Source organism: Rattus norvegicus, chromosome 8, assembly GCF_036323735.1.
Source record: "Rattus norvegicus strain BN/NHsdMcwi chromosome 8, GRCr8, whole genome shotgun sequence".
In the NCBI taxonomy this organism is placed as follows: domain Eukaryota; kingdom Metazoa; phylum Chordata; class Mammalia; order Rodentia; family Muridae; genus Rattus; species Rattus norvegicus.
The window spans coordinates 50569868-50587673 of NC_086026.1; the positions used below are offsets into that span (position 1 = coordinate 50569868).

Sequence of the window (17806 nt, forward strand, 5' to 3'; positions counted from 1 at the left end):
GTGCTGAGGAAAGTCTTGGGGGGAACCCTGGAATCCACAGGATTCCTCGGAGTCCCTTCTGCATGAAACAAGCACCTGCAATTTTCATTGCAACCAGGTTAATTTGCCACTAAGAGTGCAGCAGCAGTTCCTGCCCTCCATCTTTCATCTGCACGATGGAGGGTAAAACTGCTGAGCTACCTGCCCATGCTTTCCTGTAGGTAGCAACCTGCCAGCAGAATTCCCTTCCAGGAGTCAGGTACCTGCTCGACTTCTCCGTGTTCCGTGAGTTCTGTAGGTGTTGTCTTCTGCAATGAGGCCTTGCTGTCAGTTTGTCGAGAGCATCCTGTAGTCTTGGCAACAGCCTGGGTTGTTTGGGGATTCCCATGGGACCCCTTTGACCGACAATTGAATCAGATGTAACCCGTTTCTGATAGTGGAAAGTTCATTTGGTGACAAGAGATGGACAGTTGGGGCTCTGTCTCCCCACTATTTGTCAAGATCACCTTCACATAGGTATGTATTCTAGGAAGCTTCTATTGTATTAGGTTTCCACAGCACCCCTCAAATGGCCCTTAATTGTAGCTGTCTTTCCTTGTTTCCTCTTTCATTCCTCTCTTCTTTCCCCTCCCAACTTGATCCTCCCACTGCAGCATCCCCATCCACCCATAACTACTCTTTCTCCTTTCTAGGAAAATCTATCTGTCCCCTGAAGAAAACCTAACCTTTGTGGCTCTGTAGACTGTAGCTTGGTTATCACTGACTTAAGAGATAATATCTATACAGAAGCAAATATATACTATATCTGTCTTTTTGAGTCTGGTTTGCCTCACTCAGGATGATTATTATCTAGTTCCATCCATTTACCTGTGAATTTCATGATTTCATTATTTTTAATGACTGAGTAATATTCCATTGTATAAATGAAATATATATATTTAAATATATTTCTGTTGAGGGGCATCCAGGTTGTTTTCAGTTTCTGATATTATGAATAGAGCTGCAATGAACATGGCTGAGCAAGTGTTCCCATGATAGAATTAAGTGTTTTTCAGTGTGTGTCCAAGGCTGGACCTTGAGGTATATCAATTTCCATCTTTCTGAGGAAGTGCCATACTGATTTCCACAGTGACTGCAAGTCTGCTCTACAACCAGCAGTCGATGAGCATTCCCTCGCTCTACCTCCTCATGAGCTGTCATTTCTTTTTATCCATCTTGGCCATTCTGACAGATGTAAGAGTAGTTTTGATTTGCGTTTCCCTGATGACTAAGGATGTTGAACATTTCTTTAAGTGTTTCTCAACCATTTGAGTTTCCTCTACTGGGAATTCTCTGTTTAGATATATACCTATTTTTTAGTTTGTTTTCTTAATACCTACTCTTTGAGTTCTTAATATATTTTGGATATTAGGTCTCTATTTGATTTGAAGTTGGTAACAATCTTTTCCCATTCAGTAGGCTGCCATTTTGTTTTGTCCTATTGATGGTGTCCTTTCCCTTACAGAAACTTTTCGGTTTTATGAAGTCCTATTTATTAATTGTGGATCTTAGTGTCTATGCTAATCGTGTTCTACTCCGAAAGTCTTTGTCTGTGCTGGTGAGTTCAAGGCTACTCCCCACTTTCTCTTCTTTCGGGTTCAGTGTACTGGATTTTATGTTGAGGTATTTGATCCATTTGGAGCTGAGTTCTATTCAGGGTGATAACTATGGATCCATTTGAATTTGTCTGCATGTAGCCATCCAGATTGACCAACACCATTTGTTGAAGAGGCTGTCTTTTTCCCAGGGGACACTCATGGTTTCTTCATCAAAAATCAGGTGTCCATAAGTATGTAGATTTATGTCTGAGTCTTCAATTAGATTCCATTGATTGATGTATCTGTTTTTGTGCCAATACCATGTAATTTTATTAATGTAGTTCAGTAGCACAATTTAAAGCCAGGGATGAGAATAGCTCCAGCAGTTGTTGTTGTTATCATTATTATTATTATTATTATTATTATTATTATTATTATTATTATTATTCAGGATTGTTTTAGTAACTCTGCTTTGTTTTGTGTATAGTTGTGTTGGGATTTCGGTGGGAATTCCTTCAACCTGTAGCTTGGTTTTGGTAAGAGGGTCATTTTTACTGTATTAATCCTACCAATCCATGAGCATGGGAGATCTTTCCATCTTCTGAGATCTTCTTCAATTTCTCAATGTCTTAAAGTTTTATCATACGGGTAACTTGCTTGGTCATCCCAAGATATTTGATATTATTTGACATTATTGGGAAAGGTGGGATCTCTGATTATCTTCTCAGTCCGTTTGATATTTGTATATAGGAGGGCTACTGAATTTTGTGAGTTCATTTGATATCCAGCTACTTTGCTAAAAAGTGTTTTTATCTCTTGCAGGAGTTGTCTGGTGGAATTTTTAGGGTCATTTATGTGTACTATCACATCTTCCACAAATAAAGATACTTTGACCTCTTCCTTTGCACTTTGGTTTCCCTGATCTTCAGTTGTCTTATTGCTCTAGCCAAGGCTTCAAGTACTATATTGAATAAATATGGAAAGAGTGGACAACCTTGTCTTATGCCTGATTTTAGTGGAATTACTTTGAGTTTTTCCCTGTTTAGGTTAATGTTGGCTATGGGTTTGTTGTAAATTGCCTTTATTATGCTGAGGTATGCCCCTTGTATCTTTAATCTCTTCAAAACTTTTTTTTCCAGTATTGTCCTAGGCTTTTTCTGCATCTAATGAGATGGTCATATGTTTTTTCTTTCAGTTTGTTTATTTGGTGCATTATATTTAATGATTTTTTTTATATTGAACCATCCCTGCATCTCTGTGATGAAACCTACTTGATAATGGTGGATGACCTTTCTTATGTGTTCTTGGATTCAGTTTGCAAGTTTTGTTGATCATTTTTTGCATTGGAAATTGGTCTATGATTCTCTTTGTTGAGTCTTTATGTGGTTTGGGTTTCAGGATAACTGCAGCCTCTTTAAGTGAATCGGGTGGTGTTCCTTCTCTTTCCATATTGTGGAATAGTTTGAGGAGCATTAGCATTAACTCTTCTTTGAAAGTCTATTAGAATTTCGCACTAAAATTATCTGCCCCTGTTTGTTTGTTTTGGTTGTCAGACTTAATGACTGCTTTTATTTCACTAGGGGTTCTAGGTCTGTTTAAATTGCTAATCTGATCTTGGTTTAACTTTGGCAAGTAGTATATATTGAGAAAATTGTCAATTTCTTTTATATTTTCCAATTTTGTAGGTTACAGGCTTTAAAGTATTTCCTTATGATTCCCTGAATTTTCTGTGTCTGTTTATATCTCCCTTTTCAACTCTAATTGTGTTCATTTGGATCTTCTCTCTTGCACTTTTAGTTAAACTTAGGTAAGGGCTTGTCAACTCTATTGATTTTCTCAAAGAACCAACTCTTTGTTTCATTGATTCTTGGAAAGTTTTTGTTGTTGCTGCTGTTTCAATTTTATTGATTTCAGCCCTGAGTTATTTCTTGCCACCTACTTCCTTTGGGTATAAATTATTTTTCAGGTGTGCTGGTAAGTACTTATATGCGATCTCTCTCTCTCTCTCTCTCTCTCTCTCTCTCTCTCTCTCTCTCTCTCTCTCCTCTCAGTGTAGATACTTAGAGCTATGAACTTTCCTCACTGTTTCCCATAAGTTTGGGTGTGTTGTTTATTCATCTTCATTCAATTATAAAAACTCTTTAATTTCTTTCTCGACCTATTTCTCATTCATTAGTGAATTTCCATGCATTCGTATTCTTTCAGTTGTTTCTGATGTCCAGCTTTAATCCTTGGTGGCCAGATAGGATACAGGGTGTTATTTCATTTTCTTGTATCTGTCGAGACTTGCTCTCTGTCTGGGTTTGTGGTCATTTCTGAAAAGTTCCATGAGGTACAGAAGGTAGGTGTATTCTTTTGTGTTTGGGTGAAATGTTCTATATAAATATCTAAGTTCATTTGCTTTATAACCAGTTAACTCCAGTGTTTCTCTGTTTTGTTTTTGTCTGAATGATCTGTCTATTGGCAAGGATGGTGTACTGAGGTCTCCCATTATCAGCGTATGAAGGTCTATATGTGATTTGAGCTGTAGTAGTGTTTCTCTTATGAACTTGGGTGCCCTTGCGTATGCTGCATAGATCTTAAAAATTACAATGTCATTTTGGTGGATTTTTCCTTTAATGAGTATCTGGTGTTATCATATGCATACATCCTATCTCTTCTAATTAGTTTTGGTTTGGAGTCTATTTTGTCAGATATTAAAATGACTACACCAGCTTTCTTCTTAGATTAATATGCTTACAATATATTGTTCCATTATTTCACCCTGAGATGATGGCTGTCCTTGATGTTAGGGTGTGTTTCTTGGATGCAACAGAAGGATGGATTCACTTTTCCTGTCCTTTCTGTTAGTCTGTATCTTTTTATTGGAGGATTGAGAGCATTATTGTTGGGAGATACCAATGAGCTGTCTTTGTTGTTTCCTGTTTGTTATTGTTGTTATTGTTGTTGTTGTTGTGGTGGTAGTGGTGGTTCTCTCTCTCTCTCTCTCTCTCTCTCTCTCTCTCTCTCTCTGTTTTCTCCTTTAGATTTTTCTGGTAGGGATTATATATTTCTTGTGTTTTATTGGGTGTAGTTAACCTATTTAGGTTGGATTTTTCCTTCTAGTGCCTTCTGCATGGCTAGATTTGTAGATAGATATTGCTTTTATTTATTTTTTAATCATGGAATGCCTTAATTTCTCCAACTATTGTGATTGAATCCTTTGCTAGATAGTAGTCTGGATTGGCATTTGAGGTCTCTTAGAGTCCTAGAACACCTGTTCAGAAACTTCTGGCTCTTAGAATCTCCATTGAGGAGTCAGGTGTTATTCTAATAGATCTGCACAGTGTACAGGAGATAACTCTGGCATTTTGATCATGGTCCATTTTCACATCATAGACTTCCCATGGTTACAGAAAGAGCAGAATTGGGCCTCAAGGGTGCCTCAAGGTCCTCAAGGGTCATCTTTTTGGGGTCTGCTTCCTTTTGGACTTTCCTTTTTCCATGGCTGCACATAAAATCCACATGAGCCCTGCCTTAGAGCCAAGGCTTAGTTATTTGGAAGTCACTACAAAATTATATGATTGCATATATGAACATGCATTCACATACATGTACACACGCTCATACATAAGCATATATATCATATACATATGCATCATATATGCATCATATACATATGTATACACATCATATGCATACATATATACATACATATATATCACATACATAATATTATGGTTGTACTTCCCATGATAGATCTATAGAGATTCTCAAACATGCCAATGCCACCTTAACAAATACATTTTTCTTTCCATAATTGCAGAGTGTGCTCTGGACAGCTTGGGAAGATAGCTCTGACATCTTATATCCCAGTGCACTTAATGATACGGAAGAGATATTCAGAGAGCACAGTGAGACACACTGGACTTTACTGAGCCAGGAAAGAGAGGAGGAAAGCCTTTGACCTCTTTGTCCAGGGTTATTTGACTGAGAGGATGAACAGTAAATCACCTAGAGGAGAAAATGAGCCAGGTCAGACTGGAGCAGAGACCCAATCAGTGTTTAAAGCAAAGTTATCTGGATTGACTTGGGTGCTGCGTTGGTAATCAGTAAAAGCACAGAACATTTCCCCCGCATTTCTTGCCTATTCATTAGGCTATGATGATCGGGAATCCAACAAAGAGCCTCAGGCATACATCTGAGAAAATCATACATCGTTCTAATTCCTCTAAGGATGTAGTCTTGTTTTCTCTCCTTCTATCTTTAATGAGTTGGAGGTTTTTGTGAGGTCTTTGTGTAGAGAGATAGCCCAGCCCCCTGATGCAAGTAGGCACCCTTCTTTGTTCCTATTGCCATTCTATCTCTCCTGTCAGCACCCCCTGCCCAATCTGCAAAATTCTAGTGTGTGTGTGTGTGTGTGTGTGTGTGTGTGTGTGTGTGTAGAGGTCTAAATTCTATTCCTGTCAAGTGAATAGGAAGTTAGAACAGTCACTTTCTACATCCTAAGGTGTTCAAAAGCCATCCTACCCTTCGATTGGCTCAGTCAGTTCTGAGCATGGACCCTATGCTGCGTTCTACTGCCCAGCTATGCCTGGGAAGCAATGGTTCCTAACATCAGTTATCAGAGTTCATCCTTCAGCAGCTATCTTTGAAGTGGAACGATCCTCCTCTCTTGGAATAACTGCCTTCTGAGGAAAGATGGCCAAATGCGAAATAATTCGGAAGAGGTCTCTTCAATTCCTGGTCCTTTCTCTCCCGCCCCTCCATGGCCAGGGTGGGAATCCTTTCCAACTGGAACAGGGACCTGCCTCCGTTCTGAGCCAAGGCAGAGTTAAATAAGCCATTGTGCCATGTGCTCATGGGTAATTAGGCATGAAAAGAATCTGCAGTCTCTCCCTCCATTGTTCCTCACAAGCTGTCCTTTTGCCATGTGCCCGAGCCCCCAGGTCTCAGCTCTGGCACTTGTACAGAGATATGGATGTCGTCGTCATGGCAACTGTTCCCGTGCTAAGCAACTTTATGGTCTAATATTATTAAGGGGGCAGGGGTCAAAAGCCAGTGAGAGACTTTGTCTCTGAAGCCCATGATAATTGTATCCGGGATGGGGCAGCAGTGGGAGCTCATGGGAGAAGGGAGGAAACTCAACGACCCAGAGCTACCCGCAAGAACACCTGTGAGGGAGACATGGCCAAATCCCAGAGTCAGTACAATAGCTTCCAAAGGCTCCCACCCTCCTTTCCCATGTCCCCTCCTCTCCCATGTCCCCTTCTGAGTGTCACTGTATCCCTTCAGGTGCCTGGCACCCTGCTGCTCCGTCCTGGGAAAGTTCCGCCTCTAGCAGATTCCATCTGACTGGAGTTTAGTCACTGAGTTTCTATCCACACTTGTGTTTCCGGCTGAACAATAGGAAGTGGTGGAAATAGGTGGAGGAAAATGTTCTCTGTTCCCGGAAGCTTAAAGAAGCAGAGAAGCTGCCTATTGCTTTTTAGTGTCTCATTCTAGGAAATGTCAAACATTGACATCAGTAAGGAAAAAAAGAATGAACTCTATATAACCCATTACCCCAGTTGTATTCGTGTGTGTGTGTGGGGGGGGGCACATGTGTGCATGCATGCCTGTGGAAATTAAAGCATTCTTAATTGTTTTCTACCTTATATTTCGAGGCAGGTTCTCTTATTTGAACCAGAGCTTGCAGGCTTGGCTAGTCACTAGCTCGCTCTGGGGATTCCCTGTCTCTACCACTCCACTCCCCACTGAACCTCCTGTATTTTCTTTTTTTTTTCTTTTTTTCGGAGCTGGGGACCGAACCCAGGGCCTTGTGATTGCTAGGCAAGTGCTCTAGCACTGAGCTAAATCCCCAACCCCCTGTATTTTCTACAGTCATTTGCCTTGCTTGCATTAAACACAGAGCAGAAAGGATCCTTTGGATCCTGTTTTCCTCCATCTCAACCCCAGGCAGGGGTTGATGTTCCATTAGTGGTGATGCAAAGGAAGGCATGTTGGATGGTGCCGAGACATGTACTTGGCATGCCTCATGAGATGTTACACACACCACTGTCCTCCTGTTGTTCAAAGACCTAGCAGTGCATGGGGCTCCCTCACACCGAATGCACTCAGGTTCAAAGCCAGCTGACCCCCTGGACATTTTAATGTTACCCTGTGATTCTGCTCCCTGGTTCTTGTAGGACTAGATTCACACACTGTATCAAGCGATCTCTTCTGAGCTGGCAAATTCTTTCCCAGTGTTGAGCAAGAGGAAGCTTCAGAAACGGCTCTTGATCTTAGAGTAAGGAGATGCCTTTTCATATCAAGTGGCACATCATAATCCCGTGCATGCTGACAAAGCCCCCATAATGCTCTCATTTTAAAGGTTCTATAAGTACTTCAGCCTCCTCCGGAATCATTCTTGGTCTTCCTCGGCTGGGATTAGAGGGTTACGCAACCCGTAAAACTTCATTTGAAGAAACTGAATCAATTTGTTCATTAATGATTTATTTTTATGTGCTCATTAGTTTTATGAATTAGTAGGTTTTTATTATAACATCATACATTTATATATACATACACACAATATACAACACACATTATGCTCCCTAATATCCACTCCTATTCTCCATTCTCTCTCCCTGGTCCATTCCTTTCCTAGTATCTCCCTTCCTACCTTTCCAGCCCACATTTGAGAGAAAATATGTAATAGGTGCCTCTGACCCTGGCTTATTTTGCTTAATATGACAGGTTCCAGTTCCATTCATTTCCTTGCAAATGACATAATTTTGTTCTTAATGTCTGTGTATATGTGCCACATTTTCTTAATGCACTTGCCTGTTGATGGACAGCTAGGCTCTAATGAATGTTGCTGTAATAAGCATGTGTCTGCAGGGATCTTTGGTTATCTTCCAAGTGCAGGCGGTTCATGAGCTAGCTCTAGTTTTAGTTGCTTAAGGATCCTCCATGCCAGTTTCCACAGTGGAAGACACCGTGTAGGAGTTCCTGTTTGTCCTGCGTTCTTGTCCATTTCTGTTTCTTGTGTTTAAATTTTTACTGTTTATCTATTTGTACATGGATATGTCATGATATCCTTGTGGAGGTCTGAGGACAACCCATGAGCAGTTGTTTCTCTCCTTTCACCATGTGAGCCCCAGTGATTGAACTCAAGTCATCATCAGGCTAGCTGGCTAGTGCTTTTTACCTGCTGAGCCAACTCAGTGGCCCGTTATGGTATCCTGCTGGGGATAAGATGAATGCCTAATATTGTCTTAATTTTATTTCTCTGATGGGTGTTCAACATCTTCATGCATTTATTGTTGTGGTGGTTAGTTTTGGGCAACTGACCTAAACTAGAGTCATCTGGGAAGAAGGAACCTCAGCTGAGGGAAAGCCTCCACCAGATTGGCCTGTAGGTATGTCTGTGAGGCATTTTCATAACGGCTGATTGATATGGAAGGCTTAGCCCACTGTGGGCGGAGCCATACCTAGGCAGATACACCTGGACTGTAGCAGAAAAGCAACTGATTAAATCAGAAGAAGCAAGCAGGTAGTCAACATTCCTTCATGTTTCTGCCTTGAGCTCCTGCCCTGACTTCCCTGATTGGTGGACTACAAGCAAGAATGTGAAAGAAAACCTTCCCTCCGTAAGCCACCCATGGTCATGGTGTTTAATTTCAAAAGAGAAGCAAATTGGAACAAAGGCCCATTTGTACTTTTTCTCCTGAAGTGTGTTTATTTTGTACATTGGCTTGTTCATTGGTTAGATTATTTGTTCTTCTGATGCTTAATTTTGTGAGTTCTTTCTATACTCTGGATAGCTGTGCCCTATCAGATGTAGAGTTGGCAGGGATTTTTCTCCCACTCTGTAGGCTTTCTTCTTATTGTTTCCTTTGCTGTGCAGAAGCTTCATACTTTCATGCAGCCCCACTCATTAATTCTTATTATTCTGAATTAGATTTGTGATGTTTCAGATTATACTGAAGCTTGACATGATGGCTTTTTTAAAAAATCTTCCAAGGTCAATCAAGGCAGCGCTCTCTTAGTTATGTACTTTTTTTGGAGGGGATAAGGATTTCATTGTGTAGTATAGGCTGGTCTGAAGATACTTCTCACAGTACTAAGGCTCTGAACATATACAGTGTAGACATAATGTTTATTAGACCAACAGTACCTGCTGTTAGCCCTAGGATGGCTACTGTTGTCAGTTAACATATCTAATGTGATTTCTTGTCTACTATCATGGCATATCTTTTGCATGCAAGCAAACACATTGATGCCTTTCCAGGTATATTTGCTGGTTATTCAGTGTACTGGTTAGTTTTAGTATCAACTTGACACAATATAGGGTCATAGGAAGAGGGAACCTCAAATGAGAAAATACCTCTAAAATATCAGCTAGTAGGCAAGTCCATGGGGGTCATTTTCTTGATTAGTAATTGTTGTGAGAGGACCCAGAGCACAATGGGCAGTGTCACCCCAGGTGGTCTGGGTTATCTGAAAAATCGAACTGAGCAAATCATGAGGAGCGAGCCAGTAAGTAGTGTTTCTCTCTGACCTCTGTTTCAGCTCTTGCCCTGATTTTCCTCAATGATTTCCAGTGATCAAGACATGTAAGCCAAATAAACCCCTTTCTCCATGAAGTTGCTTGTGGTCACAGCAGCAGAGAGCAAACTAGGTCACTCAGTTATTGGACTTTTGTAGCCCCCAGTCAGAATTAAAAAGACTGTGGCATAAGAAGGAACAGAGAGCTTTTGGAAACTGTGTGGAAGCGGGAGAAAGAAGGGAATGACAGGTGAAGGGGCAGGGTAGGTCTAGCTCTGTTTAGTGATTCCTAGTGTCTTATTTAGAGTTTTATTGCTGTGAAGAGAGATCAAGGCCATGGCTACTAATATGAAGAAAACATTTAATTGAGGCTGACTCACAGTTTCGGTGGTTTAGCCCATTATCATCATGGCGGAAAGCATGGCAGTGTGCAGGCTGACATGGTGCTGGAGATGGAGCTGAGACTTCTACATCTTGATCCACAGGTAGCAAGGAGAGGTTTTGTGTCACACTGGACATAGCTTGAGCATAGCCGACCTCCAAGTCTGCCCCCTTAGTGACACATTCCTCCAACATGACCTACGCACCTGAATCTGTGAGGGTTGTACTTTTTTGAATTACCACACTTAGGGTTATTTTAATGGAAAGAAGAGATGTGCGAAATCTGCCAGGATTATCATAATTGATGGTTATTAGCATTTTTACTTTTTGGTGTCATGGCATAGTCTCTCAACATAAGATCTGGCCCCTTATGAGACAAGGAGGTGGATGTTTACATCGCTATTGTTTAGGTAAGGAAACCTGGACCCAGGTTAAGTGAGCTATTGAATAGTTGAATGAGTTGGGTAAACATTAGATCCACATTTCCTAGTCCAGGGCTATTTGGAATGAACCAATAAGGCAAACAAGTTGGTTAAGTGTGTTAACAGCCCCCCCATTCCATTATGTATGTCTTAAATGACCCTTGTGTCAAATGAACCCTGCCTTGTTATTGCCTTAGAATTTACCTCCCGTTTAAATATATATTTCTTTATTTTTTAAAATAAAAACTATTAGTATTCTAAACTTACAGATACAAATTATATTTATATTTATGGTGTGAAGGCTGGTGCCTTGCTAAATGCATATTTTGTGATAGGGTTAAATTCAACACATCTATTACTTGATGAACTGATAATTCTTGAACTGAGATGTAACATCTATGTCACATCTATGTTCTTAGAATGATCAATGCCCTCATACATGATCAGTAGCTTCCATGTTGTAGAATTGTTATTCTGAGCCTACTCGTCTCATGAAACTGAAATTTCCTGTCATATGACCACATCTGCCTCACCCTGGCAGTCACCATTCACCATTCTGCTCTTTGCTATTTGATTCCGTATGTAACTGGACACAAAACACTTGCCTTTTGTGCGTGTGTACTATGTATGTATGCATGTGAGTTGTACATTCTCATATGTGCATGTATGTCATTCAGAGGTCAATGTCAGATATATTTCTCAATAGCTGTTGTCTTTAGTTTTCAAAACAGGGATTCTCGATGAACCCAGAATTTGATGGTTCAGCGAGATTCACTGCCCAGCAAGTCCCCAGGACTTACCCACCTCTGCCTCCCTAGTGTTGGGGTTACAGATGTATGCTGCCACGCAGGTTCTAGGGCTCTGAACTTGGGTCCTCATGCTTTTCCATAGGTTCTTTACCCACTGAGCCATAATAACAGTGATGCGAGGAGGAATTGCTCTTTAACCACAGATGTGAGAACAGGATGAGGACTGGGGAGCAGTGGAGGCATAAAAGAGCCCATATCCTTATTCACTTAGAGCAGAGGGGCTACCTAATTTTTTGGGGTAGTGGAAAGGAGAGGCAGGGAGCTGAGAGAAGACAGTGTATGTTCAGTGATTCATTTGACACTTTTATTAATTTTACTATGAGCTAGGCACCTGGGATTATTAAAGAAATAATAAGGTGATGATTGTGTATTGCAGGAACTCATTATCTTGTGGGAAAATTGGATAGTGAAAGTCACAAAGCAATATTTTAAGTACAATGGCAGAGGTTAAACATAATACGCTCCTGGAGCACAGAGGAAGGAGCACATGGCTCTGACAGGGAGGGAAGTCTGAGGAACCAGGGAAACAGCAGGGAGAAGGTAGCATTTACCTATGTCTGTAAACCGGAGAATAGAAGAAAAAACATTTCGGGGAGGACGTCAACAGGATTTTCTTAAAGACATTTATTGGGTGCTTGTTGTGACAGTGTACTTCTAATCAAGTGGCACATACTGCATGTCCTGGTGGCCAGACAGACGGAGGCCACAGAGAAAGCATTCATGTTCTAGCCTGAGAAATGGAGGAGTCAAGGGTTTCAGTTTGAGTGAATGGCCATGAAGTGAGAAGAGAAGGAGGCTGGTTTGGTTGAAAACAGTAGGGGGTTAGGTTAGTCTGAGTGATATTTCCTCTTATCTCTTTGATACTGAAGCAGTGATGTTCAAGTGTCACTTTTGGCTAAACAGAGAGAGATACAGGCTGAAGATACAGTGTCGAAAGCCACCACCATCATATGAATGGCATATGAAGGCATTTGAAATGTGACATGAATCTGTGGTGGGACAACGTGGATAGACAGCAGGCCAGGTGATGACTGTCACTGGTTGGGGGGAATCTACATTTAGATATTAGAGAAATGAGGATGAGCTAGGAAAAGGAAGTGAACGGGCATAGCTGCAAATGAAAACTAGAAAGGAAGACAACATGGTGTCCTAACAGCCAAGACAACTGCCTTGGAGCATGCTCAAGGAAAAATGGGTGTGGTTCTGAACTACTCATCAGTTGATGGAGTACCTGCCTTGTATGTACAAAGTCCTGAGTTTATTCCTCAGCACCACATAAAAAAGGTGCGGTGGCACCCACTATAATTCAGACACCTGGGATGTGTGGTAGGAGCATCGGAAGTTCAAGATCTCTCCTTCATATATGATGAATTTGAGGCTAGACTGAGTTCCTTGAGACCTTGTCCAAGAAAATAAAGAGGGAGGGGGAGAAGAAAGGAGGAGAAGGGAGCGAGAGAGAACATGAAAAGGAGTACAATTGGGCTGGAGAGATGGCTCAGTGGTTAAGAGCCCTGACTGCTCTTCCAGAGGTCCTGAGTTCAATTCCCAGCAATGACATGGTGGCTCACAACCATCTGTAAAGAGATCCGATGCCCTCTTCTGGTGTGTCTGAAGACAGCTACAGTGTACTTATACATAATAAGTGAATAAATCTTTTTTTTTTTTGGTTCTTTTTTTCGGAGCTGGGGACCGAACCCAGGGCCTTGCGCTTGCTAGGCAAGCGCTCTACCACTGAGCTAAATCCCCAAAACTTCTGGGTTTTTTTGTTTTTTTTCCCGGAGCTGGGGACCGAACCCAGGGCCTTGCGCTTGCTAGGCAAGCGCTCTACCACTGAGCTAAATCCCCAACCCCCAGTGAATAAATCTTTAAAAAAAAAGAAAAGAAAAGGCGTACAATTAGTATGAATGGCCAGCAGGAAAGTTTCAAAGCCACAAGATATTTACTTGACTCCCCTCCCCCACCAGCATGGCTTCAACAGTCTTGCAGATGATATGAAGAGGCAAAGGTGCGGGCACACTAGAATCTTTATGCAGTTTTAGAAGGGTTATAAAGGGGGCACCAATGTATACATAGTTCCTCAAAAAGTTACCTGTAGATCAGAGCGTTGCTTAGTCCTCAGCAGAGCTATTCCCTCCTGCAGTAGATCAATACAGAGGCCCACAGCCGGATGATGTGCAGAGAATGGGAGTTTAGAAGCACTCAGTCCTGAGGGCGGCTCTTTGTCACTCAACTCCACTCAAGACTCAGAGATCTATGTGGAAAGGAGGCAGAAAGGTTGTAAGGGCCAGAGGTGATGGATGACCCCAAGGAAACAGTGTCATCTGGACACAACAGGATTGATAAACATATGGAATCACCGAGACTGTAATACCATGCACGTGCTCTACAGGGGTTCAAAGCAGACAAAAATCTCAATACAGACAAAGGGAGGTAGACACAACTCTCATTCCTGATCAAGAAGTTATTTGCAATTAACGCCTGTTAGGTAATGGGAAATCCATCTTCTCCAATGGCAGGACACTGGGTACATCAACCACATACCAAGGCAGGCCCAAGGCTCAGGAGGATTTGACCAACACAAAACAGACTCCATGTTTTTTTGTGATCTCTCTCTCTCTCTCTCTCTCTCTCTCTCTCTCTCTCTCTGTCTGTCTCTCTTTCTTTCTAGAGAAAAAATGTGAGGTTGTGAAGAGAGTGAGTGGGAGGAAGAACTGGGAGGGATTGGGTGATGGAAAGAATATGATAAAATATGCTTTATAGAAGTCTTAGACCAAGAAAAAAAAACTTAGAATTACCATCTGACAAAATAACCTATCCTTCTTACATACTTGGGAGATATAAAAACACCCATCCATATCAAGGAATGTTTATAACAAGATTACTAATAACAGTTAAAACACTTACATGCCAATCAATCGATGAGCAGGTAAATAATCAGGGTCTTTTTACTATGAAATATTATGCACCCAGGAAAACAGAGCACCAATTCTTGTTCCAGCTTGGATATGCTTGATAATTGCATGCTGAGTGGAAGAAAAGGATCATGAAAGGCCACACACCATACGATTTCATTTGCATGAAAAGCTGAGAACAGACAAATTGACAATGATGGCAAGTGAGCCTGGGGGTTAGAGAACGTAGGTGAAGAGAGAATTGCTGCTGACTGGTAGGGACTTTCTTTTTGGTGTAATAGAAGTATTCTGAGTGGTTCATGATTGCACAAGTCTGTGAACGCTAAGCCATAGGTCATTCATTTTGTTGAATGCATCTTTCCCGTCTAGTGCTGATTGGATTAGGAGTGTTGATAGCTATCTTCTTTCAGTAGAATCTCTCTTGGAGAATGCTTCTGACTCAACAGAATCCTCTTTGCCATGGCCATGTTACAGGTGATTGAGACCACAGCTAACAGTGAGCAGATCCAGGGGATTTGAACTCAGGTCCTCATGCTTGTGTAGCATCTCTCTTACCCAATGAGTCACCTGATGTCACTCCCCATCAAGGTAATGGAGGCCTCAGGGATTTCTATAGCTAGCTATGGATCTGGGATGCCCCCTGAGCTCTTTGAGGCAAAGAGGCTATGCCTTTTGTTGATATTTGAAAATCTGATTCTCCTGCCATAGAGACATAGCCATGGACAAGGAAGGTCCTGTTGGGTTGGAGGCATTCCCCCAAAAGAGAGTCCACTGTAAGAAGATAGCAATCAACACCTCTAGAAGGCACAAAAATCAATCTCAAGGGAGAGCTGGTAGCATCTGCCTTTGTTTCTTTTCCTGCTGCTATGGTAAAATGCCCGGCAGAAGCAGCTTAAGGGAGAAAGGATTGATCTCACAGTTCAAAGTTCATCAAAGAGAGAGGTCAAAGTGGTAGAAATTTGAAGGAGCTGGTCACAGCACACCCACAGTCAAGTCCAGGAAGTGATAAGTGCTGGCGGTGCTCAATTAGCTTTCTTCAGTTCATACAGTCTAGGGTCTAAGCTCAAGAAGTGGTCCTTCCCTCAGTTAGGATGAGTCTTCCCATGTCAGTCAATGTAGCTAAGATAATCCTCCAAAGGCATGATGGAAGGACCATCTTCTAGGTGATTCTAGAGCTTGTAAGGTTGACAATACAATTACAGTGGCACATAACAGGGTATACTGCAAGACCTAGGGGCTTTTGATATTCTTACATCCATCTGCCTCAGGTCACGGCTAGGCCAGCTTCCAACTTCCTTCCTGTTTTGGGCCAAGGCTAGGCCAAATTCCATTCTCCACCCACAGGAACATTCTTGAGTAGAAAATTCTTAGAATGTACTGACTGATACTTGTGCTAGCCAATAGATTTAAAGGTCAATATGCTTAGACAATAAGTTTGAGTTGTAACCTTGCTGATGTAACCTATGTCCACAAAAAGTATGAAAACTGCTTGTAATAGCCATTCTGGGTCACCTTCTTGTCACTTGCCTCAGGGACTGATTGAGGGTCCATCTCAACATGCTGGAAAATCAACCTCTTGCTTTTGCTTTGATCTGTGTCTCAGTGTCTCACTCGGAGACATCTGGAAGTAAATACCACTGACCGAGGGTTGGGGTCTTACACTACTACAACTCATTCCCCACACTGTTTATAGAAGGTGTTGTTTGCATCTCTCAGAAAACCTCTTTCATGGAGGTTAGGAGATGGCTCAATTAGACAAGTGCTTGCCCCACAAGCATGAAGGCCCAAGTTTGATCCCTAGTACTCATATAAAAAGCCAGACACAGTGGTGGACAGATGCTTGTAATCCCAGTGCTGGGGATTTGGAGACCCATTGGTTTGGGGGGATTAAAGAGTGGCCAATCTAGCTTAATCAGTGAGCCCCATGCTCTAGAGACCTTTATCCTAACAAGCAAGGTAGCCAACTCCTGGGGATCGATGCCCTCTGTTCATCTCTGGCTTTTACGTACATATTCACTTGTTTATTTTTTTATTATTTTGAATTATTTATATTATTATACTGTATGTTTGAGTGTTTGGCCTGAATGTGTGTGTACCACATGCATGTCTGGTGCCCACAGAGATCAGAGGAGGGCATTGAATCCTCTAGGACTACAGATAGTCTTGAGACACTGTATAGGTTCTGGGAGTTAAATCTTGGTCCTCTATAAGAGCCTGAGTATTCTTATCCTCTAAACCAACTTACTAGCCTATGCACACTCAGTAGTACACACACACACACACACACACACACACACACACACACACACACACACACACACATACACACACTGCCAAATACCAGCCTCAGCTTGGAGAGGGGTTCTGAGAAAAGAGGCATCTGGGAGCAGTGAAAACAAATGACTCAAAGTCAAATTGTTGTAAGACCCCCAAAGTGGCCCTACCTCAGGAGCACAACCCACAGAGCACAGATTGACAAAGTGACCGCTGCAATAGCATGAGGGTATAAGGTTTTTAATCCATGTACGTAGGGTTGCTCATCCATGCAGGGAGAGGCAACCCCGAACCCAAAAAACACAAACTTTTATTTGTTACAGAGGGCAGATCAGCAACAGGGTTAGCTGGCTCATTCTCATTGGTGGTGCACAGGACAAAGGATCTGGCCAGGTATTGGCTGGCCTGCTCAAGGGGCTGTTCTTGGCTCAGTTGGTCCCTTTCCTCATCCAGCCCTATACCTGGCCTTGGTGAATCACTGGGAAAGGGCTAAGTTGGCAAGTCCCTTAGAGGAGGAGTGAACAGGGTGGTCGGGCAGGGTCAGGATGACATCTTGCAGTTGTTTTCAGAATTTACCACAGGGAGGGGTAGGGGGTCTTTCCAAGAACTGTTGTTATTGCTTAATTAGCTTAGTCAGAATATTTTTTTTTTTTTGGTTCTTTTTTTTTTCGGAGCTGGGGACCGAACCTAGGGCCTTGTGCTTCCTAGGTAAGCACTCTACCACTGAGCTAAATCCCCAGCCCCGCTTAGTCAGAATCTTGATCACCAAAACTTTATCATATCACTGAGCATCATGACATCAGATGTATCTCTCAGAAAGGTCACAAGTTTGTCATAGGCATCCTGACCACCAGATGTACTTCTCAAAACCTTGTTTTTACAACTTTGTTTCTCATATCTATGAAACTTTGAAACTTTATTTCTTCAAAATTAGGGGTCCA

The 17806-nt window shown here is 41.9% G+C and overlaps 1 long non-coding RNA gene across 5 annotated transcripts in view; it reads right to left on the bottom strand.

Annotated features, from left to right (window-relative positions):
• The window catches only part of LOC120094124 (uncharacterized), a 31954-nt gene that overhangs the window by 6219 nt on the left and 7929 nt on the right, over positions 1-17806 (bottom strand). For 2 of the 5 annotated variants that reach the window (XR_005488107.2, XR_010054362.1), the window contains exons 1-3: positions 15845-15920; positions 14584-14763; positions 13769-13930 (exon numbers count right to left, since the gene is read on the bottom strand). This is a non-coding gene — a long non-coding RNA (uncharacterized LOC120094124). Of the gene's footprint in view, positions 1-13768; positions 13931-14583; positions 14764-15844; positions 15921-17806 lie in introns of those variants that run through there. The other 3 variants (XR_010054361.1, XR_005488109.2, XR_005488108.2) reach the window with 3 other exon arrangements.